The sequence below is a fragment of the Lagenorhynchus albirostris genome, chromosome 8 (assembly GCF_949774975.1).
Source record: "Lagenorhynchus albirostris chromosome 8, mLagAlb1.1, whole genome shotgun sequence".
Classification (NCBI taxonomy): Eukaryota; Metazoa; Chordata; class Mammalia; order Artiodactyla; family Delphinidae; genus Lagenorhynchus; species Lagenorhynchus albirostris.
In genome coordinates, this window is record NC_083102.1 from 91015986 (window position 1) to 91042342 (window position 26357).

The 26357-nt window shown below is 42.5% G+C and overlaps 1 protein-coding gene and 1 pseudogene across 4 annotated transcripts in view; one reads left to right on the plus strand and one right to left on the minus strand.

Moving 5' to 3' along the window:
• Positions 1 to 26357, minus strand: part of PNPLA8 (patatin like phospholipase domain containing 8) — a 135028-nt gene that overhangs the window by 62296 nt on the left and 46375 nt on the right. The gene's annotated exons all lie outside the window — the stretch shown is intronic.
• On the plus strand, positions 21 to 24650 carry LOC132524356 (probable G-protein coupled receptor 141; annotated as a pseudogene).

Below are 26357 nucleotides of genomic sequence, written 5' to 3' on the forward strand. Positions count from 1 at the left end.
GCTCCGCCCCCTTCCCAGACATGCGCAGTAGAGCCCGGCTGAGCGCGGGCCGGAAACGTGCGTGCGTGCACGTGCCTGCGGACACCCGGAGAGGCGCCGCCTGGCGGCCGGCCGAGGGAGTTTGTTTTGCTCTGTGTTTGCGGGACTCCGTCCGACGGTTGGCTGAGCTAAACCTCCATCTCTGCGTCCCTGAAGATGCTGTCCACGCTCTGTCCGGTCCTCGAAGAGGGGACTGCGTCACCAGCCGCTTGGAGGGTGGTGAGCGGCCTGGCCCGCGGTCCCTACCACTCTGCTGTCACCATTCCTGGGCTTGGCCACTTGGACTAAAAATCAGTGGAAACTGCTTTCACATATGTTATAGTATTAGAAGTTAGCCTGTGAAGTCCCTCTACCGCACCGCCCCCTGCCAGGTCCCACACTTAACACAGTTTTTGAATCCTGACATTTTATGACTACCAAGTCTGCAAACGACCTACAGCTCATAAGGCAAATGCAGCCCACCGCCTGATTTTGTGCACCTGTAAGCCAAGAATGGTTTTTACATTTTCAATGGTTAAAAAAATAAAAGTCTGTTTTGGGACACATGACGATGACATGAAATTCAAATTTCAGTGTCCTTAAAAAAAAAGATTTTTTTACAGCATAGCCATGCCCATTCCTTTATTTATCAAGAAGCTTGCATGCTACAACAGCAAATTTGGATGGTTACAATAGCTTCCTTTAAATAAGTTGAGGTTAGAAACAGAAAAGTAGTCTTTACTAGACCTCAACCTCAAAGTGTTCCCAAGACTGTTAGTCCCTCTTTCCTCTAGGCTTGCCGGGTCTCACAGGAGTGTTGCTGCTTTAGCCCCCTGTAAGATGACTGTAAAGTGTTTAAGGAAGGAATTGTATTGAGCTGCCACATAGTGGGTGTTAGACTGCCACTTTTTTTTTTCCTTTTTTTTAATCAAGGGGAGGAAGCCAGCTTGCTAGGTTCTTGGGGCATAAATGGCTGGACTGTGTACAGCATAATGCCTGATAAACCCCTGCAGTGCAAGACCTAGGCATGTTATTTAGCCATACGCTAGTTAGAAGGTGTATGTACAAACTAAACTTTAGAGGCATATGGAAGTAACTAGTTCCAGAGAGATTTTCCCCATTGTTAAAGAAAAAATTGTATTTGTTAAAACGATAAGGAAGACTTTACTCAAGACTTTTACAGTGGGGGAGAGAGATTGGGCTCAACTGCAAATACAACTAAGGCAGCTGGAGATGTGTAGCCCAGGAGCAGAGTGAGAGGGGCCAGTGTATGGAAAATTACTAAGAGGGGACACCAAGGGCACGGGTGACTCTTGCTAAACCATTTTCACAGGATTCCTGCTAAAAACTGATGACTGTGATTAGACACTGAGGTGATCAGATATCAAGGGTGGGAGATTCTCTCTAAACTGACTCAGCAGGATTCTTGCTAAAACTGGACTTGGCAGACCAAAGACAGGGCCCGGGCAGGAAGCCTTGACAGAAAAGGGCTCAGAAAAACCAAGTTAAACTTCTACCAATGAGAAAGTCTTTGTCACCCTCCAACCATCCATCCCCTGCCCTTGTTTTCCTTTATTCCCCAAGTTAGTCAAACTTTATCAAATATCCAGATTTTCCTCCCTTGCCAGAAATTTGTTTAAAACTCTCAAGTTCTCCTTCTCCTTTGCTCTTCCCTCCCTGCCGTGTCCACCCATATACATTTAACCCCCAGACCTTTAACCGCCCTGAAGTCTGACGATCTTACTTGCAGAATCTCCCGCACCTTTCCTTTGCTCTACATCGTTTCCACTGCCTTAGTTTAAATCTTGTCTAAAATGGTTTTCCAGCCTGTAACTGACCTCTGACCCGGAGTTATTCTCTTCTGTGCAGCCGAGGCAATCTTTCTAAAGTGCAAATCCAATCATATGATGTCCCTGATTAAAAAGTTTATTCTGGGGCTTCCCTGGTGGCGCAGTGGTTGAGGGCCTGCCTGCCGATGCAGGGGACACGGGTTCGTGCCCCGGTCCGGGAGGATCCCACGTGCCGCGGAGCGGCTGGACCCGTGAGCCATGGCCGCTGAGCCTGCGTGTATGGAACCTGTGCTCTGCAACGGGAGAGGCCACAGCAGTGAGAGGCCCACGTACCTTATCAGAGTATAGTTGATTTACAATGTTTTGTTAGTTTAGGTGTATAGCAAAGTGATTCAGTTATCCATATACATATACTTTTTCAGATTGTTTTCTCATATAGGTTATCACAGAATATTGAGTAGAATTCCCTGTTCATTCCATTTTTGAATATTCAAGTTACAAATGTAATATGGCTGTAATAGCAGAAGCTATTAATTAATTCAGATTAATCGGATTAAATAAATGAACAAACAAACGATCAAAAACACTTGAACACCTTGAGAAGAAGAGGAAAAGATCTGTCTAAAAGGAATGGGGGCGACTTCCCTGGTGGTCCAGTGGTTAAGACTTCGCCTTCCAATGCAGGAGGTGCGGGTTGCATCCCTGGTCCGGGAGCTAAGATCCCACATGGCTTGTGGCCAAAAACCAAAACATAAAAAAAACAGAAGCAATATTGTAAAAAATTCAATAAAGGCTTTAAAATGGTCCACATCAAAAAAAATCTTTAAAAATAAAGTAAAAGGAATGGGAAATTAGTTCTCTCTAGGAAAATTAATTACTTAGATATGTGAGTCACAGACTTTAGAGTAGGCAAAGCAAGACTGTATGCAGTTGAAATATTCAGAAACTATGATGCACCTTACGAATCCCCAAAGAGCAGGAAGCGAAATGATTCAAGGGAATCCCAAAGTGTGAGTCAGGAGAGAATCTTAGCTCATCAAGGAAGCACAGGTGAAAAAGCTTCCCTCCTTTTTTTTTTTCCCCCAGCCAAACACGTACAATGCCAGGAATTAGGCAGCATGAGTGAAGGAAATGCCTTGCTAGCTGGTACGCCAACCACTATAACTCAAATGAATGGTTTTGAGTTAATCAGACTGTAGGGGAAAAAAATTCCTAAACGAAAGTAAAATAATCCCCCAAATGTGATGTGGGCAATGGGAAGAGATGGGGGACATGCTACGCCGATAACACCCCATAACACCAATCACACGCTGGAAACCACCTAAGGATATTGGTGTTACCTTCCTCTACCTCCTTCAACATTACAGAAGTAATTTTAACTTTAAAATGTACTTGCTGTACAAATAGAAAGAGGAAGTAAAACCTGACTCCAATCTCCTTGAAAAATACTATTTCAAATATCTTCAAACTTATTAAACAATTTTGAAAGTTGCAAAAGGCACATTTTACACGATTTTCTATATTTTAAAAAATGGCTTCTTGACAAACAGGTGGGCTACAGGCACGTGAAAAGATGCTCAATGTTGCTAATTAGAGAAATGCAAATCAAAACTACAATGAGGAATGACCTCACACCGATCAGAATGGCCATCCTTAAAACATCTACAAATAACAAACGCTGGAGAGGGTGTGGAGAAAAGGAAACCCTCCTACACTGTTGGTGGGAATGTAAATTGGTGCAGCCACTATGGAAACCAGTATGGAGGTTCCTCAAAAAACTAAAAATAGAGTTGCCATATGATCCAGCAATCCCACTCCTGGGCATATATCCAGACAAAGCTGTAATTCAAAAAGGTACATGCACCCCTATGCTCACAGCAGCACTATTCACAATAGCCATGATAAAGAAATAACCTAAATGTCCATCAACAGATGAATGGATAAAGAAGATGTGGTACATATATACAATGGAATACTACTCAGCCATAAAAAAGAAGACAATAATGTCATTTGCAGCAACATGGATGGACCTAGAGATTATCATACTAAATGAAGTCAGTCAGACAGAGAAAGACAAATACCATATGATAACACTTACATATGGGATCTAAAATATGGTAAAAATGAACCTATCTATGAAACAGAAACAGACTCACAGACATAGAGAACAGACTTGTGGTTGCCAAGGGGGAGGGGGGTGGAGGAGGGTTGGAGTGGGAGGTTGGGATTAGCTGTAAGCTATTAAATATAGAATGGATAAACAACAAGGTCCTACTATATAGCACAGAGAACTATATTCATTATCCTATGATAAACCATAATGGAAAAGAACATAAAAATTAATATATATATATATATATATATATCTGAATCTCTTTGCTGTACAGCAGAAACTAACACAACATTGTAAATCAACTATAGGTCAGTTAAAAAAAACAGCTTCTCTAAATAACAAAAGAAAAGACTAGCTGCACTATATAGGTGTGACTATATAGTCTATATAGGTCATTATATTTATAGATTTAAAAAAATCTACACCCAGGGCTTCCCTGGTGGCGCAGTGGTTGAGAGTCCGCCTGCCGATGCAGGGGACATGGGTTCATGCCCCGGTCTGGGAAGATCCCACATGCCGCGGAGCGGCTGGTCACGTGAGCCATGGCTGCTGAGCCTGCGCGTCCAGAGCCTGTGGTCCGCAACGGGAGAGGCCACAACAGTGAGAAGCCCACGTACCGCAAAAAAAAAAAAAAAAAAAAAAAAAAATCTACACCCAAATGTCTTGGCTTTGCTTTATGCCCAGTAGAGAATCGAGCTGTATATATCCCATATAATGGATCTTAAATCTAAAGAACTCAAGATATTCTGACTAGAGTGATTTTGTTAGCTTTATGATACTTATATAGGTATCCTAAAATCTCTTTTTAAGCATAATAATTGAAAAATAACATTTATTACTGATAAATAAATACAGTAAAGACTGAATCATTTCTCAAAGGCCATCCAATCAACTAGAACTCCTTGGTATAGTTCTAATGTTTGATTAAAAAACAAAGTCTAGGGGATATTGGGATTCTTCATAAACTCAACCAATTCCCACTAATTCCAAAACAATTTGTACAACTAGATGTAAAGCTGGGTTGCCTCTACACATCTCTTCCAACTGATAGTACTGTGGTGCACAAGAGTGCCAAATTGTTTCAGAGAGGGCTTCCTGGGGATGCAAAATACAGTCTTCAAATATGTGTATTTAAGAAACCAGTTTTATAGCTTCAGGTATGATCAGACTTTTAGAAAATGAATTAACTCTAATCAGACTCATAAGAGGTTTTTTTTCCCCCCCAAGTAGCACATCTTAATTACATTTGTCCTTTAACACCTACTGGGCAGGATATCCGCTCACTGATAAAACATGTTCACAGCATAGAAAGTCAGTAGAACCCTTTATTACATGTGTTCTCTCTCCCACCCCAGTTTTATTGAGATATAATTGAAATATTACCTTGTATAAGTTTAAGTTGTAAAACGTGTTGATTTGATACACTTACATATTGCAAAATGATTACCACCATAGTGTTAGCTAACATCTCCATCACCTAATTATCATTTCTTTTTAATGATGAGAAAGATACAGCCTCTTGGCAACTTTCAAATATAGAATACAGTACTATTAACTATAATCACCATGTGGTATATTATATCCCCAGAACTTAATTCATCTGGAAGTTTGTACCATTTGACCAAATCTTCCCATCCCTCCCCACCCCCTTCCTGGTAACCATTACCGTTCTACTCTTTGTAAGAGATTTTGATTCATGAGAATGCCAATGTATTTTTTTTACAATTGGAGGTAGGTAGCTTTTTCTGGATATATGCTATCTAGAACATTCTCTTTCAAATTAAAAATCAAAGTACCCTAGGCAAAAGAAAAAAAAAAGAAATCAAAGTACCTGGCAAAGAGAGGCTGGCGTAGCAAAGTGATGGGGAGAGAGTGTGGTTAGAGAAAACTTGCAAATAGGAAGAGTACGCTTTTCTACAAGAGGTCCCTCTGGGTTCTTCTTTATTTTTACGTCATTTGATGTTATTTAAGGCTTGTGAGTGAACTTAGTTACGGCTTCTATGTGTGCTATAATATCCTCCAGGTGGGGACATAGAGAGTGGCCGAAAGTAACTGGAAAACAGAACATGCTCAGCTGGCCTTGAGAAGAGGGAGTCTAGCAGCTTTAGGAACTTGACCTGGTTGCGTTTCATAGCTGTCGGCCCCGAGAGGCACCACTGTCAGGACAGAGGAGATGGACGAGGGGCGGGATATGCCAGAGCAGGACCCTCACCTTCTCCCCTCTTTCAATGGTGCGTGTTCCGCTTGCAGCAGGACAATGGGACCCCACTGGAAACTGACTAGTCTTCACCCCGCCCCCGCACCCAGGGGTACAAAGTAGCTCTCCCATCTCAGCGGGACGTCCTACCTTAACTTCCAATAGATAATGCCTCACCAAGGCGTGACGGGGCTTGGTGTTTCCAGCAGCACAGCTCGTTCATCCACAGCGAGAGTCCGGGCAATGGCTGTTTCTGGTGACTTCTATGCCTGCATGGTGCTGGATGTCTCAGCAGGGGTCCCCAGTCTGGCATATGGGGCAATAGGCCCTAGTGTCGGATCACTCAAATGTAATAAGCCCGGGACAGTACTTTAGTCCACCTGGCCAAAGTGGTTTTACCTATTAGTAATTTCATCTGCTGCTTTACGAGTCCATTCTTTCTTTTTACCAACCGTGCGGTTTGCAGGTTACAGGGGAGGTGGAACCTCCAATCAGTGTCATGGTCTTTTGCTCAGGCTTGCCTATCACGACCTTTGAAATGTGACCACTAATCACTGTCTATTCGATGAGGGCATCCACCCATGGTACTCAGCATCTCTAACCCCACAATGGAGGTAGCCTGGCTGGCTTGGCGACAGGGAAAAGCTTCTGTTAAGCCACACAAGGTATCCACACAGACTAGGGCACATTTAGAATCCTCATTTAAGGGGGGGGGCCCGATATAATCCATTTGCCAATCCCTTACCAGGTGCGGTCTCCAGAGGAGGCCCCCAAATTCCTTTGGCACTTGCCTTGGACATTGTTGAGAACACCCAGGACATCTTGTTACATCTTGCTACTGCTTTAACTGAGTCACTGTCTTCCAAGGACAACCCAGCATCCTTAGCAATATGGCATCCCACCAGGGCGCTCCGGTGGCCACTCTTTCTTTGCACTCAATCTGCTGTATTTACTGAAGGATCAGTCGCTGGGGGTCCTACCCAAGCTAGGGCATCCGTTTCCTGATTACCAAGGGGGTGTCAGTGCTTTACGAGCTGGGACATGGGAGACAGTGAGGACTCAGGCTCTTGCAGGCAACATCCTGACCCCACAAGGGCTTATTTATATCATCCACCCCTTGGCTCTCCATTGTCCAAGCCACAGGGTTACTCTCTTTAGAACAGCCCAATTGTCAGTTCAGAGGGTTAATGGCCAGGGCTCCTGGGTGATCCCCAGCCAAACTGCTCTGAGTTCAGCCCACAGACTTCTGCTGTTCCTGTTTCTATCGAGATGGTGTCAGTGTTGGGCTTAAGAGCTACTGCAGACCCTGTGGACCAACTGCCTCCTTTAGATCCATTTGTATAGCAGGCATCTGGGGAATCTTATTTTTTCCCTTTCTACACGCTGTAGGGACCACCATAAGTATAGGGGCGGAGCATTTATAAGATGTTCTCTTCCAGCCCCGGGAAGGCAAGTGGAGTGTGCATTCCAAGGACAGGGGAATGAGGGAGGAGGCTTCAGTTGCTTGGGTCCAGGGTCCATCCAGCTCATGGGGCAACAACCAGTGGTCACGTCCTCTTTCTTTTCTTTTTTTTTTTTTTAATTTTTATTGGCGTATAGTTTCCTTACAATGTTGTGTTAGTTTCTGCTGTACAGCAAAGTGAATCAGTTTTATGTATATATATATCCACCCTTTTTTAGATTTCCTTCGCATTTAGGTCATCACAGATCATTGAGTAGGGTTCTCCGTGCTACTGAGGGCTCTCATTAGTTATCTATTTCATACATAGATTCATCCCAATCTCCCAATTCGTCCCACACCCCTCTTCCCCCCTTGGTAACCGTAAGTTTATTCTCTACATCTGTGACTCGATTTCTGCTTTGCCAATAAGTTCATCTGTGCCATTTTTCTAGATTCCACATATAAGCAATATTATACGATATCTGTTTTTCTCTTTCTCACTTACTTCACTCTATGACAATCTCTAGGTCCATCCACATCTCTGCAAATGGCACTATTTCGCTCCTTTTTTATGGTTGAGTAATATTCCATTGTATGTATGTACCACATCTTCTTTATCAATTCCTCTGTCGATGGACATTTAGGTTGCTTCCATGTCCTGGCTATTGTAAACAGTGCTGCAATGAACATTGGGGTGCATGCATCCTTTCGAATTATGGTTTTCTCCAGATATATGCCTAGCAGTGGGATTGCTGGGTCATATGGTAACTCTATTTTTAGTTTTTTAAGGAACCTCCATACTGTTCTCCATAGTGGCTGCACCAATTTACATTCCCACCCACAGGTAGGAGGGCTCCCTTTTCTCCACACCCTCTCCAGCAGTACTTGTAGATTTTTTGATGATGGCCATTCTGACTGGTGTGAGGCGATACCTCATTGTAGTTTTGATTTGCATTTCTCTAACAAGTAGTCATGTTGAGCATCTTTTCATGTTTGTTGGACATCTGTATGTCTTTTTCTGAGAAAGGTCTATTTAGATCTTCCCCCCATTTTTTGATTGGGTTATTTGTTTTTTTGATATTGAGCTGCATGAGCTGTTTGTATATTTTGGAGATTAATCCCTTGTCAGTTGCTTCATTTGCAAATATTTTCTCCCATTCTGAGAGCTGTCTTTTTGTTTTCTTTCTGGTTTCCTTTGCTGTGCAAAAGCTTTTAAGTTTAATTAGATCCCATTTGATTATTTTTGTTTTTATTTTCATTACTCTAGGAGGTAGATCAAAAAAGATCTTGCTGTGATTTATGTTGAAGAGTGTTCTGCCTATGTTTTCTTCTAAGAGTTTTATAGTGTCCGGCCTTACATTTAGGTCTCTAATCCATTTGGAGTTTATTTTTGTGTTATGGTGGTAGGGAGTGTTCTAATTGCATTCTTCTACATGGCGCTGTCCAGTTTTCCCAGCGCCACTTATAGAAAGGCTGTCTTTTCTCCATTGTATGTTCTTGCCTCCTTTGTCGTAAATTAGGTGCCCATAGGTGCGTGGGTTCATCTCTGGGCTCTCTATCCTGTCCCATTGCTCCATATTTCTGTTTTGTGCCAGTACCATGCTGCCCTGATGACTGTAGATCTTTTCTTCCAGCTCTTTACAAGGTCTTTATAAGATCTCCTCTTCCAGCTCCGGGAAGCAAGTGGAGTGTTCATTCCAAGGACAGGGGAGGGAGGGAGGAGCCTTCTACTGCCTGGGTGCAGTTTGTGGGCCAAGCAGTGGTCACATCCTCTTGATTACCTCCTCCAACAGTTTAGATTGTCTTGATATTGAGATCATGTTTCATTTCTTTATTTTAATGTTGGAAAAGGAAATGGAAAGAAGGAATACAAAAATCAACTAAGACATTCTTACCGCATGTATTTATCTTCTTGAAATAGCTTTAAAGCACAAACTAGATGATAAAATTATGAATCATCACTGGAATCAAGCAGGAAGTCTATGGGTTTCTAAGTTGCATTACTCACAGAACTTATCAGGCAAGACATTTTCATGAGCAGGCAGAAAAACACAACTTCATCTCATTTCAAAAACAGAACCCAGCCTACCTTCCCACAGCACTTTTGAAGAAATGTTTCTTCACTTTCCCTTGAAGGAGGAAGTACATTAGAGTTGCAATATCTGAGATGAGTTTGATTAATATGAAATAAAAAGGAGGTTGGAAGAAGGAATCTTTGTTTTCAAAAATGGAAAGTGAGGGGCTTCCCTGGTGGCGCAGTGGTTGAGAATCCGCCTGCCGATGCAGGGGATATGGGTTTGTGCCCCGGTCCAGGAGGGTCCCACATGCTGCGGAGCGGCCGGGCCCGTGAGCCATGGCCGCTGAGCCTGTGCGTCCGGAGCCTGTGCTCCGCAACAGGAGAGGCCACAGCAGTGAGAGGCCCACGTACTGCTTAAAAAAAAAAGGAAAGTGAGAAAACGCCCAAGTTAAGAAGTACAACTCTGTGCTTCTCAACACAAAGGTTGAGATGACCCTGAGAGAAGGCTCGCAGGGTCCTGCACAGGAGGGTGTGTGCTGGGAATTTACGTTGTGTCCTAGAGGAGGATGAATGAAGGATTGGCAGTGCTCTGAGTTATGTGCAAAAGCTTAGTTCCTTAACGTGAACTTTACTGCCATCATTTGATAACAGACAGACCATAAGGAGTTCATGCAGTAAACTGTACAGGGACCTTTTCCCAGCATTTAGAATCCTTTAATCATGTTTCTGAGAGGAGTGATGAAGACACCACCGATTGCCTCCTGAGGAGATCTCCCTGCTCCCTCCCGGCACACTGCACCACAATACTTTCAGTAGTGGGGGACACGGAAGGGAGCCCTTTTTCCGGCCACCGGATATAAACCATGGGGGTGTTAAGATGGGTGGGGGGGTCAACAAACAACCCTTTCTGGCCAAAAAGGTGTAAAGATAGGTGTGCTGGAGGGCTTCCAGAAATGTTTTCTTTCCTGATAATGAGTGACTAAGGGGATACAGTTCTTTTTCCTTCCTCTCCACAAGGCTGTGTGAGGACCTGAAAACTGCAGCAACAGCTGCCATTCTGTAGCCTTGAGAAGAAAGCCATGAGACCCACGGGGAAACCAGCAGAGTTCTGCCAGCTCTGGGTGCTCGAGAGAAAGCCACCCTGGATCTCTTGTAACATGAGAGAAGAAATTTCTCATCTTATTCAAGACACTTGTATTGGTATTGTTACTTCAAAGCAGAAATCACTTAGTTAGAAACACACAGTGAGGCTAATTTAGATGTGGTGCATCCCCACATCCCAGACTTTGATCTGCCTGTAAGCCCTGCCTCTAAGCTCATAGCTCTCAGACCATGATCAGGACAGGAAATGGGGTAGGATGTTTTGCCAATATGTATGCAGTGAGCCTGGCCACCAAGTTAGTTATTTTCTACCTACCCGTCTGTTGCTTTGCTCCATAAAGCTGTGACTCTGCCTCAGTTTCTTCTCTAGAACTTCAGCTTCCTTCTAGGGAAATGGCCCCAAAGTAAACTCCAGCCCTTTCATGTGCTCCCCTGACACCTGGAAGGATGAGGCCCGCTCTCACCCTTCTTGGAAGTGGTCCTCTGAAGGACAGCATCGGGATAAATCAGGACGACCTGGCGGCTTGTTGAAAGTGTGGACGCCTGGCCCCATCCACAGGTTGTCAGGAAGTGCTTTGTTAATAAGCTGTCCAGTTAACTCTGATGTAGGTGAAAGCTGAAAACTCTGCCTTACCCTCTGGCTGTCCTTTCACTGGGCCCATGTGAGAATAAGAACACCACCAGGTTCATTGCCTCTATCTTCCCGGATTTGGGTTACATCTAACCGCCTGGATTTCCTCCCGCCTCTTCGTCCTTCACACCAGGTTGAACCTGCCAGAGTCCGTCACTTCCTCTGGATGGGTCATTGGACTGCCCACCTGCCCTCAGGGGCAAGCCCCTTGGGTGGAGTCCATTTCCTCAGTCCCATCTTTCCTGGCTCCATCTTTCTCCCCAGGGCCCATCATTAAGCCAAAATTAATTAATCATGACAACACTAAGTCCCCACTGAGCCAATGTCCACATGACTGAAATCCACTAGTTAATCATCAGAAACTCAGATTTTTAAAAATTCCTGAAAAGAAAAATCCCAGCCACGAACTTAGAGAACGGCTGCAGCATCAGCTAGGTCAGCACTGCAGAGCTATCTTATGAAATCAAGATGCTTTTTTCTTTTTTTCCTTTTTTTGCGGTATGCGGGCCTCTCACTGCTGTGGCCTCTCCCGTTGAGGAGCACAGGCTCCGGACGCGCAGGCTCAGCGGCCATGGCTCACGGGCCCAGCCGCTCCGCGGCATGTGGGATCTTCCTGGACCGGGGCACGAACCCATGTCCCCAGGATCGGCAGGCAGACTCTCAACCACTGCGCCACCAGGGAAGCCCGAAACTCAGATTTTTAAAAATTCCTGAAAAGAAAAATCCCAGCCATGAACTTAGAGGACGGCTGCAGCATCAGCTAGGTCAGCACTGCAGAGCTATCTTATGAAATCAAGATGCTTTGGATTTATCTGTCAGTTTTGCATTTCGTTCCTTTAAAAACAGCTTCTTAAGACACGGAAAACATTATATGCTGCCTATTTTATTTATTGATTTTTTTTTAAAGAAAAGCCAAAAACTTTATTTATGTTTTGGCTGTGCCATGTGGCTTGTGGGATCTCAATTTCCCAACCAGGGATCGAACCCAGGCCGTCAGCAATGAAAGCCTGGAGTCCTAACCACTGGACCGCCAGGGAAATCCCAAGAAAAGCCAAAAACTTTAATTTTCAACATGAGCTAGATGGTCATGAAGACTATGCAATGTGACCCGCTCCAACTCAGGGGCCCCAGAAACCCTCCCTCCCTCAAAGCCCGAGGGGTTCCTGCTCCCAGAAGGGGAATTGGGGAAAGGCGAGTGAGTGAAGAGTGGGCCTGAGACCCCAGGATTCAGATCTCCACTTTGCCCTCACAGAAGCTAACAGTCAAATGGGCACAGTCAATATGCTGCCTATTTTAAAAATAAAGGGATTCAGGGCTTCCCTGGTGGCGCAGTGGTTGAGAATCTGCCTGTCGATGCAGGGGACACGGGTTCGAGTCCTGGTCTGGGAAGTTCCCACATGCCGCGGAGCAACTAGCCCCGTGAGCCACAATTACTGAGCCTGCGCGTCTGGAGCGTGCGCTCCGCAACGAGAGGCCGCGATAGTGAGAGGCCCGCGCACTGCGATGAAGAGTGGCCCCCGCTTGCCACAACTAGAGAAAGCCCTCGCACAGAAACGAGGAGCCAACACAGCCATAAATAAATAAATAAACAAATAAATAAACAAATAAAATTTGAAAAAAAAAAAGAAAAAAGGCAAAATTCCTTAAAAAAAAAAAAAGGTCATTTAAAAAAATAAATAAATAAAAAATAAAGGGATTCAAAGATTCTGTCTTGCCCAAAATGACATGGTGCCCACCTGAGTCCAAACTCCAGTGTCCCACAGGTCCCCGGAGTCCAATTCAAGTACCGGGTCAGCCTTCCTGTGCCACCAGGTAACACAATGACACAATGGTCTGTCAGCAATTTGGAGCAATCGGGAAGGCAATATTCTTGAGAGTGTCACAGAGGCTCAACACTACTCCTGGAGAGTCAACCCTGTCCATCCTCAAGTGTAACGCATGCCATTCTCCTTGAAAGGGCTTTTCTGCTGTAGTAGCAGGAGAATGTATCAGCTGTGCCCACCACCAAGTTCTATCAGCTTTTGTATTCTTTTTTTAAATTTTACTAATAATAGGGAAATGAATGTAATTTCTGAAAAGGAGGCTGGGCTGAGCGCCGAATTAAAAGTGGTCTTCACACTCTGAACAAGGTGTCAGATTTTGATTGACAACATCCCTTAGGGCTTGGCCTTTCCTTGAAAAGAGAGTTTATTTTTAAGGGTCTGGTGAGATTTTGAGTAAAAGGTGATCGGTGAAATTGCTCTTCATCCTAACTGGAGCCCACAAAGAAAGCAAAGAGTTCTGTAATTACTGGTGTAATAAAGACAAAGTTATTATTTTTTTCTGCTTAGCCGGAAGGAAATCTGAGGTTTCTTTGAAGGCTTGAGATGTGCTCCTCGGAACTGGAGACTCTGAAATCTCTGGTGGCTAATGGTAATTATTTGAGTTCTCTGAATAGTCAAAGCATGAACTAGGTTACCAGAGGGCCCATTTTGACTTGAAAATTCAAAACCAGTATATCCCCATGGCCAGTCTCTCCTTTGTGGTCCAAGACCAGCATTTAAAAATTTTACCATGGAAATAAGCAAAAAGCTTCCATCATTAACAACCCTAGTTTTGTTTTTATTTTTTTTTTTTGCGGTACGCAGGCCTCTCACTGTTGCGGCCTCTCCCGTTGCGGAGCACAGGCTCCGGACGTGCAGGCTAAGCGGCCATGGCTCACTGGCCCAGCCACTCCGCGGCATGTGGGATCCTTCCGGACCGGGGCACGAACCTGTGTCCCCTGCATCGGCAGGCGGACTCTCAACCACTGCACCACCAGGGAAGCCCAACAACCCTAGTTTAATCCTATGTTCCATCAACTACTGCCGCTTCCTCTGCCCATGCTGCCAGTCGATGGGCACTTTTCAAACCTTAGCTTATTTGTCCTCTTGGCAAAATTGGAGCCCGTTGGCCTCACCCTCCTTGAAATACCTTTATTCTTTGGATGCCTCAACAACTCTTCGCCCTGGTTCTCTTCGGCCCCATCTCCCCCAGCTTCAAACACACCTGCTTATCCAACCAATGCTTGTTATTCTCCCAATAAAAGCTGGCAGCCTACAGCTAGGAAAGACAGGCGGCAAGATCGTGGCGACTCGGAACTATTTAATACATTGTGTTTTCCTTAGTAAATCTGTTCAATAGAACTTTCGAGCTCTTGAAATGTGACTGAGGAAGTGAACTGTTTTAACTTAAGTTCACTGAAATGGCCACAATGTGGAGAATGGCTACCATATTGGACAGTGTAGCGCAGAGTCTTGCAACACCGAGGGTGGTCCATGGTGCATGGTCCATGGGACCAGCAGCTTGTGAAACACCTGGGTACCCGTGAGAAAGTCAGACTCTCAGGTCCTACCCCAGACCTAATGAATCAGAATCTGCATCTTAACCAGATCGCCAAGTGATTCATAAGCACAATAACATTTGAGAAACATTGCTTAGAATGTTTAATTTTAAAGCACTATAGTAACAGACACCTGTTTATATCCTAGTACAGCTTGTGGATATTACTATACCCTGAAGAAGGTTCCTTTGGTGAATTTTTGCCAAGTCCTTCTTGACACATCAATCAGATCCTTTGTTAATCATATCTTGATTGAAGTCCCTCTGGATATCAAAATACTAAGATAATTCTGTTATTTCAGAAAGCAGTTGAGTTTAATCTATTGATCTCAACTACAGCTCATTCTTCCGTCTAGCGTGTAGCATGTGTTAGTAAAACCACTACTCCCTTTCCTTTGTTCTGAGGAAGTATTATCTTCCTTTCATAAAGGAGTAGAATACAGAAGAGAAAAAAAAATTAAACCACATTGTACGGTAACCTCCAAAGAGGTAAACAGCTTGACTGGGAAATCAGATCACTCCCTGAGGTACGTGAGAAGATTCATACAAAGATGTAAAGATCTGAGGCTAAAAAGAAGATTAGAGGAAAAGTTTATGTTGAACAAAATGATTCCTCATTCTTGATTGAATGTCTCCATGCTCTGGGATGCTTCCAAGTGTTATGAAACTCAATCACCTAAAAAAGAGACAAGACTGTTTGGAATATGGTAAAGCTTCCAGATGTAGTGGCCTGGGAAATGGTCACTTCGGGCAACAGGGCAGGTCAAGAAAGGAGGGTGGGCCGGGAGTCACAGATGCAGGGCATCTGTGTGGCCTCTACTCAGGCTGCCTCTTTGGCCTCAGTTCCTTCTGTAAAATTTAGCACTTGGGTTTGTTAGACCCTCTTTTAGGTCAATTCCAGCTCTTACATTCAACCCTAGTCCCTGAAAACTTACAAGAATGAAGTTAAAATGATTAAGTTGTTATCTCCAAAAGAAGGATTATTCCACAGCCACTTTCAGAAAATCATGTACATTTATACATTCATTCAACAAACATTGAATTCATTCAACAAGTATGCGCTGCACACTGATCTGGGCACTGGGAAGTGACAATGACAGTGCAGTTAGGGTCAGTGAAATCCATCTTAGGAAAGTGGTAAATAAATCGGTAACTGCTAATTCTCAAACCTTGTTTACATGCCCAAGCCACTGACTGAGACTTTGAAATGCCAGGCAGTGTTCTCTGTTTGATCTAAGGTCCAAAAACTAAGTACACAGCATATCCTTATATATGTTAGAGGGGGTATATCTCAGCGGAACAGAAGGCAGGCGATAGACCGATAACGAACAATTAAGAAATTAAAACACTTCATGGAAAATCACATGCAAAGACTTCAACCAGGGCAATGTGGTGGTCCCTGAGCAGTTGCCTAACCCTGTGGCAGTCAGAGAGGGCTTCTCAGAGGTGGTAACACCAACGCTGAGAACAGAATGACAAGAGGCAGCCTGACATGTGGAAGTGAGAAAAGCACTCCGGGCAGAGAGACCCACAGATGCAAAATACACAATGTATTTGGGTGGGCTCGAGGAGCAAAAAGAAACCAGAGAGACGGAGCATAGCATAGTGTGAGCTGAGGTCAACAGAGGGCTTCATAGACCAGCATAAATCCCTCTCTGCCTTTATTAGAGTTTTTTCCTTAATGTCTAATCTTAATCTCTCTTGTTTTACTTAAAATCGGTTATCCTTTTATCAGATGTAGGGAACACTGTGTCAGGACAACATACACATTTATACAGGTTTAAAGACCAATATCCAGGGCTCTCGACCATCCAAGGCTTTTGGGTGCCAACTCTGGTTTCATTATTTGAGACCATATCCATACTAGAAAATAAATGCCAGAAAATATTTAGTTTAGAAAAAACAGGTTTCCTACAACATGCTTGTTTGATATGCTTCAGTTTGTGTGGCGTCTGAAGATGCAGAGATGCTGCCCTGGGTCACCTTCCTCAGGGGGAGGAGTGGGAGGGACAGAATGGCCTCCGGGGCCTCCATCTCCCATCTGGGAAATAAGGGGAGGGCTGGAAGGCGCTGTCCGGACTCCTCTCATTTCAAATCTCACTGTCTCCATGAAAGAAAGTTACATTGTATCTGAGAGAGACCAAGGGAGCTAGACATAATCACAAAGGGAGAGAACTGAAGAGAGGAACTAGAATGCAGGTCCTAGAGTGAGGAGAGGTCCAAGGCCCAGGTGCTGCCTTGAATATCTAGGTCAGCTGAGCCTTTGTGTGTTTTGGATCAGACAGGGCACCAAGCCTGGCATTTCAGTGTCTTGGCTAATGACTTAGGAGTGTAAACAGCTTTGAGAATTAGCAGTTGCAGATTTGATTACCACTTTCCTAAGGACATTTCACAGTAGCAATTTAACAACTCTAGAAAGACAAGCGACCCCCATCCCATTCTTTCAGGAGCAGAGACTGCCCACCAAATGGCCATCTCAAAGGGCACCTCCCATGAAGGGGGAAGATGGGGCAAGATGGTGACATCTCCAGCAGCATCTGCTTTGGACCTTCTCCTGCAGAGGACAGATGAACTTTTCCTTCTGAAAACCCACTTAGGCTTATCACCAATGCTAATGTCTTACTTTAATGGTTTGTCTGAGGGGCAAGCTATATTTAAAGAAGAATTTTAATTCTCTAGGATTTTAAAATATACTTCTATTTAAAGATTAAGGTCCATTCCAAAAATAAGATTCCAGATATCACAGAGAAGTAGATGGAAAATTAAGCTGTTGATTGTTAATGTGTCTGCAAGAGACAATCTCAAGTTTACCACGCATGCATCATGCAGTGGACATGAAGGCTTGGAATGGGGTATGTATTTTTCATCCTTATCTGCTTTCTAAATAGGCCTGTGACCTTGTGGTAATTTTCTAAACCTCTGAATTGTGGTGGTTTCCTCTGTTAAATTAGAGGGTCATAAAGAAGACATACAGATGGCCAAGTGGCACATGAAAAGTTGCTCAACATCACTTGTTATTAGAGAAATGCAGATCAAAACTACAATGAGGCATCACCTCACAGTGGTCAGAATGGCCATCATCAAAAAGTCTACAAACAATAAATGCTGGAGAGGGTGTGGAGAAAAGGAACCCTCGTGCACTGTTGGTGGGAAGGTAAATTGGTACAGCCACTGTGGAAAACAGTATGGAGGTTCCTCAAAACACTAAAAATAGAGCTACCATATGATTCAGCAATCCCACTCCTGGGCATATATCCAAAGAAAACCATAATTTGAAAAAATACACGCACCCCAATATTCACTGCAGCACTATTTACAATAGCCAAGACATGGAAGCAACCTCAACCTAAATGTCCATCAACAGATGAATGGATAAAGAAGATGTGGTACACATAACAATGGACTATTACTCAGCCATAAAAAAGAATGAAATAATACCATTTGCAGCAACATGGAAGGACCTAGAGATTGTCATACTAAGTGAAGTAAGTCGTACAGAGAAAGACAAATATCATATGATATCACTTCCATGCAGAATCTAAAAAAAGATACAAATGAACTTATTTACAAAACAGAAACAGACTCAGAGACTTGGAAAACTAACTTATGGTTACCAAAGGGGAAATAATGGAGGGGAAGGATAAATTAGGAGTTTAGGATTAACATATACACACTATTATATACAAAATAATCAACAATGACCAACTGTATAGCACAGGGAACTCTACTCAGTATTCTGTATTAACCTATTTGGGAAAATAATCTGAAAAAGAATAGTTATATGCATATGTGTAACTGACTCACTGTGCTGTATACCTGAAACTAACACAACATTGTAAATCAACTATACTGCAATAAATCATATTTTCTCTAAGAAAAAAAAAGGTTGTACTGTACTGAACTGGGTAATGTCTAAGCTCTCAAACTAAGGTTTTGTTATTTTCTTAAAAATCTTGATACTCCTGAATGAAAAGAACTGAATTCTGAGTGTAGTGAGAAAAAAAAAATTAAATACAAGCATTCTTCTAGATGTGTTTTAAACATAATATACAGACATTTTAGTACTTTGAATTCCTTATATTGTCAGTGTGAATGCTATCAATTTGTGTGCTGGCTATAGTTCTGAATTATAGCCGATTTTTATTTTTAGGCTCCACTGTTGGTCACATCTATCTTGTTTCCCAGTTAGTCCTTCGTCAGAGAAGCAACCTCTAAAAATAGCATGGTTTCTATGGGAACATACTTTATCCCAAAGATTCCAGGAAACACATTTTATCTGAAAAATGAGACCTGCCAGACAATATGTCAAAATCCAGGCCTACAACCCAGATTTCGTATTTTTGAAATAATTTGATTTAAGGCGAGATGTTTAAAATGGGTTGAAAAATTGGTTCCATGAGAAATTTTCCAGCTGAGTTGAATTGGTACAAATTTGCTTTTGACAGTAAGACTTGGAAATCCCATCTTATATTGAGCGTTTTTCTTGAAATAATTAAGCATATGGCTCTATGAGGTTTAGATTCTGTTGTTTTGTATCTCTGTGGCTACAAGCACTTTTGGGTGATCATCTAGCAGATGGCGTAGGAGGAGATGATATTCATTCTTTCTGAAGCAAATGAAAATTTTATCAAGTTGTTACCTATATGTAGTCCATAATGAGTTTGCTTTACAGTTGACAGAGTTTTGGTCCTTTTGAATTCCTGTAGCTGAACCGTAATATGATTTGGGGCTGAATTTGCCCGCAACTGTTGAAGGCATGTTGGTCTCTTTCATCTTTAGGTGTACTAAACCCAACTTCCTTAAAATTATGCTTTGAGGTCTTAGCACAGCTCAAGGTGACTATGAAGTTAGAACAGGAAGTGAGAAGACTGATGTAAGAAAATTTACTTTTGAGAAAAAACGTGCCCTCTTGTGGAAGTTACATCACCAGACGGTCGAGCTTCAAAAGGAACCATATCTCCAAATGGCAGTTACTGAGGGAAGGGAGTCTTGGAAAGTGAAAGCCAGAGATATAAATATGTTGAGTTTACTGTTGAGAATATAAAAATCTCACAGAAAGTACTCCACTCCGTCATTCTTATACTGAATATGAAACATTTTGGATACAAGTGTGATAAGAAAGAGCATTGGGAAAAAAATTCTAAGTTTTTCATGTTAATAAGAAAAGTTACTGCAAATAAGTCATTGATAGTGAAAATGAAAGTCTTAGAATACTTTGAATCTGTCTCACCACTAGCTGCTGAGCTACACATCCGTTTGTGGCCCAGATGGTTTATCTGGGTCCTCCATCTTGACTGTTTAACTTTGGAAGACCTCAGTCTAAAGCTTGAGCTCTTTGCCAGTTCATTATTCATCCCATGACCTTTCTTGACTGGAGACTTGATTCTAGCAAACCGTTCTTATTACCTGTTCTGATGTAGATCACCAGCAAATGATCAAAGTGCCTTGTGTCTTCCACCAGCAGCAGATCATAAGAGGAAAACAACAAGTAAGTAGTTTGGGTGTTCATTTAAATGTTTCTGCATAGGAAGCAGATCTAGAAATTTCAGTACTTGCTTTTTTTTAAAAATTTATTTTTATTGGAGTATAGTTGCTTTACAATGCTGTGTTAGTTTCTACTGTACAGCAAAGTGAATCAGCTATATGTATACATATATCCCCTCTTTTTTGGATTTCCTTCCCATTTAGGTCACCACAGAGCACTGAGTAGAGTGCTATACAGTAGGTTCTCATTAGTTATCTATTTTATATACAGTATCAATAGTGTACATATGTCAATCCCAATCTCCTAATTCATTCCACCACCCCGCTTCCCCCCTTGGTATCCATACGTTTGATCTCTACGTCTGTGTCTCTTTTTCTGCTTTGCAAATAGGATCATCTATACCATTTTTCTAGATTCCGTATATATGTGTTAATATACGATATTTGGTTTTCTCTTTCTGACTTATTTTACTCTGTATGACAGTTTCCAGGTCCATCCACGTCTCTACAAATGACCCAATTTCATTCCTTTTTATGGCTGAGTAATAGTCTCAGTACTTGGTTTTTTAAATTAATCTATTTATTTGTTTGTTGAGTTTTTGAATTTTATTTTTTTATACAGCAGGTTCTTATTAGTTACCCATTTTATACATATTAGTGTATATATGTCAATCCCTATCTCCCAGTTCATCCCACCCCGCTTCCCCCCTTGGTATCCATACATTTGATCTCTACGTCTGTGTCTCTTTTTCTGCTTTGCAAATAGGATCATCTATACCATTTTTCCAGATTCCATATATATGTGTTAATACACGATATTTGTTTTTCTCTTTCTGACGTATTTCACTCTGTATGACAGTTTCCAGGTCCATCCACATCTCTACAAATGACCCAATTTCATTCCGTTTTATGGCTGAGTAATAGTCTCAGCGCTTGGTTTTCATGAGCAAAAGTTTCCAGGGGATGGTGGTCGTAATGGTAAGGTCCTGAGAGCAAGGAAAGTGATGATCCAACTCCTCCCTTCCCTATGAGTTTATCTCAATGCATTTAAATACTTATAGCATGATTCTGAGAGGTAACTAAAAAAGGATGGCATTGTATGTTTATGATATATCTTTGTGTACATTATAGAGGTAGAAGTGGCATTGACGCTTTGATGACCTAGTTCCTGTCAGGGAATTTGTTGGGTCTTTAGACATGCAATTTAACTTACTTCTCATAACATCCTTACAAAATAGATCTCATTCCCATATTTGTGACTGAAGAGGCAACTTCAGTGTTAATTATTTGTCCCATTATTAGCCAGCTAATAACCTATTTCCAAACGTCACACTGCCTTGGCAGTTGTGTCCATTTAAACCAGTGGGACCTGATAAATTATTTAAGTTTTCCTTTCTTTAAGGTCATATCAAACTTAAATCTTGTCTGCTTGGACTTGAGGACTACCAAAATTTTAAAACTAAGTCAGTAGTATGGCATTTGTTGTTCATAAGTCACATAAAACTATTCTGTTTCATACAAAAAGTGTACAGGCATTATGCATTTTATATATATATATGTGTGTGTATATATATATATACACATATATATATATATATATATAGTTTGCTAAAATGCATATTTCAGCACATAAAGCTTAGATTGTTATGCAAATTATAATTGTATTTCTAAGTTACAATAAAATCTTATTTGAGGGTAGTCAATGAATGTGACAGGTCCAATATAATTTTTCATAAATGAAAATTTAGTTATTCTGAGAAGATTCCATAGCAGCAGAAGAAAAATTCTAAGATATTTAGACGTTCACTGTGGAATAACTTCTCCCTCAGATACAAACGCTCAGACTCTGCTTCTGGCCAGGTGGGCAGCAGATACGTGAGGAAAATGGACACAGATCCTTCCAGAGAGAAAAGTCTGACCTGTTGATGCCTGGGTCTAATACCATCTGATCAAAGGTCTGAAAAAGTTTGCTTTTAATTGTAGGATATTTATTAAATGCTTAATAATGCAACAACAATTTTATGTCACATAACTGTGTATCTGCCCTATGTAGACTAAGGAGAAAGTGGTAAATAATGTCTTTTTGCTTTTGTTATTTCGCCTTAAGAATCATAACTTTATGTGGCTTTTTTTTTTTTTCAGTTATAAAGCTGTCTCAAATGCACTGGCTCATTTCATTTTCCAGTGACAAAGGCAGTGTGACCCTTTGCATTTCATAGCCAGAGCTCCGTGAGGCCAGGAGACTTATACACACCCTAAGAGCAACCAAATGGCCAAGTGACACTTAGATGCAGGAAAGCACATTGCCAAGCAGTCTGCCTCTCTGCTATATGATCACTATCCCTTATGCATCCGTACCTGAAAAACTTAAGTGAAAACTAAACAGAACCCACCCCCGAACCCCAACTTTTTACCAAAATGTAACATACCAGTCCAGGAAAAGTTTCAGAGTTTGGAAGAAGAGTGCAGGTAATATGTATATTATATGCTGCTCTTTGCCCCAGAGCTGTTCACAGGAAAAAAAAAAATATATATATATATATATTTTTTTTTTAATTTTTATTTATTTATTTATTTTTTTTTGCGGTACGCAGGCCTCTCACTGTCGTGGCCTCTCCCGTTGCAGAGCACAGGCTCCGGACGCGCAGGCTCAGCGGCCATGGCTCACGGGCCCAGCCGCTCCGCGGCATGTGGGATCCTCCCGGACCGGGGTACGAACCGCGTCTCCTGCATCGGCAGGCGGACTCCCAACCACTGCGCCACCAGGGAAGCCCAGGAAATATTTTAAAGTGTCTGATATACCTTCTTCCAATAATTACATGTGATTTACATGGTCTTCTCTGCAGTATCTCAAACTGGATTTTCTGACAATAGGAGGGACGGCTTTTACAGATCTGAGATGAACGAGTGCTGGGTGTATATGGACCCTGCCTTTATTTAAAATTTATTTTGTTCATCATCAATTTTTTGCATTAATTTTGATTTTTTTAAAATATCGCATTAGACTACTATTTATTTTGATGACCGAGTCTCTAGCCGTTCCTTAAACTTTATGCCAGAGGCTACTATGTCTTATGCTCATCCCCGCCCTGGTAGGTGAGTTTAGACATATCTGTGAATAGAAGGCCTGAGTGCAGTTACAAGTTTTATATACAGACAGTCTTATTTTTGTCATTTTGTTTCACTCTCTCTGTCTCTTCAATATCTTTGGGTAATTAAGACGAGTCTCTGACAATACTTATTGGGTACCCAGTTTTAGGCTTGTAAACAGTGGGCTGGGATGGCAAAACAAGACTATTCATGTGCAGTTGCTGTGCAGTTTCAATATATCCATTCTAATTTTGTAAAATTTTGATTTAGGGGTTTATGGTCTTCTAAGCATTTTGTGGTGAAATACGGAGCCGATCAATACAACCGCCCTGTCAAACGCTTCCAACATAGACCTGGGCCGCTGCGACAGGCACTGCAGGATGATTCTCATAACACTCTACGGCGCGGTTCTGCTGGGAGGTGCTGCAGGAGCTATTACGATGTCTTGTATGACGCCAAGAAGGAACAGCCAATCAGTGATTGCCACCATCGTTCTCAACATCATAGTGCTACACTCCATTCTCCTGGTCAGCCTTCCCTTTCGCCTCAGCTAGTATATAACAGTCGTCTGGGAGTTTGGATTCTTCACCTGCCGATTGGTTAGCAGCATAATATATGGTCATATGTACTTCACCTTAGCTTTCTTTCTTTTTTTGCAGTAGGCGGGCCTCTCACTGTTGTGGCCTCTCCCGTTGCTGAGCACAGGCCCGGGACGCACAGGCTCAGCGGCCATGGCTCACGGGCCCAGCCGCTCCGCGGCATGTGGGATCTTCCCGGACCGGGACACGAACCCGCGTCCCCTGCATCGGCAGGCGGACTCTCAACCACTGCGCCACCAGGGAAGCCCCCACCTTTGCTTTCAATGTGGCCATCATCATACTCCGATTGCTCATGTATTTTAAGAAACTCCAAATGCAGCAGTTCCAAAAGTACCATGCGGTGGTTTTAAGCATGATTATTTGGATGGTGGGTGGTGTCATTTTTTTTGCCAATATCTTGTTTACAATATGGCACCCATCCAAGTTACTCAGAACAACGATGCTTTGAGTTCTACAGAGACCTCAACCACAGGGAACGCATTATCTTGAACTACTCTACGATCATCATTATGATGACAACGGTTGCGACCCTCTTTCTGATACAGATGGGGGTTATCGTTCAACTGGTAAAGACTCTTTGGCCCGACATGTGGGCCCATCAAGAATGCAGAGCTCAAATCCAGAGCTGCTTCTTCCTCCTCGTAATAGTGGTCTGTTTTGTACCCCACCATGCCTTCCGGGTACATTTCATTCAACATTATTCAGAGATAGAAAATTCTGAGTTAGTTCTTTATAATGAAATTTTTGTTGCTTTAACTACTGCTTGTTGACTGGATATGCTGTGTTTCGTAGGGGGTGTTATCCACTAAATACTCCTATGTTACTTGCTTTGTAATCAGTTTTTCGCTATTGTGATAAATAGTTTTGATTTAGTGGGCGCTTCTATGACTTCGAAATTTTTCAAATTCTTGCTCTTAATCATCATCAAAATTATTTTTCCATGAAAAGGTAATGAAGATTGATTGTTTCCCTCTTCTCGGAGAACTGTTATCAGTTCTTCATTAATGAAGAACATGTTTGATCACCTTAACTCTACACAAGTTGACCCCGACCATCCAGACTCAACCCCTACCTCTTTTTTCTTGCGATGTTTACTTCTGCTAAGCACAGCTATTGCCTTTCCCCACGCACTCTCCAGGCTGTTCTCCTCTTTGCATTTACTCCCACTGAGCTTTGATCGTAGAATGTTCTTTCCCTCTATTGCTAAATTATTCTTCAAAGTCCAGAGAACCTGAAGATAAAGACTCTACAGAAGCCTTAACTTATTCAACTTATCCTCAACTTCTTGAAAATTTCTGATAGCCAGGAAAGCTATGGCCGCTGGCTGTGGTATGTGTAGGAAAGGATTAGCTCAGATAGTCAAGAGACGTAGAGGAAATTGTTTCGGGACTGACGGGGTATTGATGTGGTTTGATTCTGATTAAGGTATAGTAGGTAGTCAGGAAGCCGAGGTTACGTCCCAGATCTACCTTCCCAGACATGGATCCGTGAAGCAGGAAAAGAAATAGGAAAAAGCGGAAGCCAGCTGAACTTAGTTTAAGCATGATGACAGACTGTTTTAGAGCCATGCCTTTCAGACTGTGGGACTGTCCTTAAGCTGGTTCAAGGCATCCTATATGACCAAGTAGTTTTATACAATTAAAATCAACACTGGTATCAGTTAAAGTCAATAAAACAACCAAGACAACCAACTCAGAACTCAGATTCTACTTAGCAAGTACAGACATTGATATGCCCTTATGCTTTGCTTTGCGTATAATTACGCTCCATAAAGAGGAGTTCCCACTTCTTCCAACTCATTCTGGATTTTGGAGAAAACTGAAAAAATGCACCAATAATTACAAATGTACATGTATCTTGAAATTGGCTTTTGAGTTTCCATTTCCACATGATTTTCTACTGGGTCTATCAGACAGAAAGTCAAATAGATTACTTGAAAAGGAGGAAAAATGGTACCCCCTGCGCCAGGGAGAAATGATGCAGTATCTAAAGTTCACCATACTGTAAGGTCAACATCATAAACCTGTTATATGGGGACAATCTTTTTTTCTTTTCTTTTCTTTTTTGGCTGCGTTGGGTCTTCGTTGCTGCGCGCGGGCTTTCTCTAGTTGTGGCAAGCGGGGGCTACTCTTCGTTGTGGTGCGCAGGCTTCTCATTGCGGTGGCTTCTCTTGTTGCGGAGCTCGGGCTCTAGGTGTGTGGGCTTCAGTAGTTGTGGCACACGGCTCAGTAGTTGTGGCTCACGGGCTCTAGAGCGCAGGCTCAGTAGCTGTGGTGCACGGGCTTCGTTGCTCTGTGGCATGTGGGATCTTCCCGGACCAGGGCTCGAACCCATGTCCCCTGCATCAGCAGGCAGATTCTTAACCAGTGCGCCACCAGGGAAGCCTGACAATCCTTTTTTTTTAATGCATTTGCTTTTGAGCAGTAGTCTTCAGAGTGTGAGTGGGAACAATAATAATTTAGTGGAATGCAGAAATAGTAGTAGAAATTTATTTCTATTTATTTTCTATTAAAATA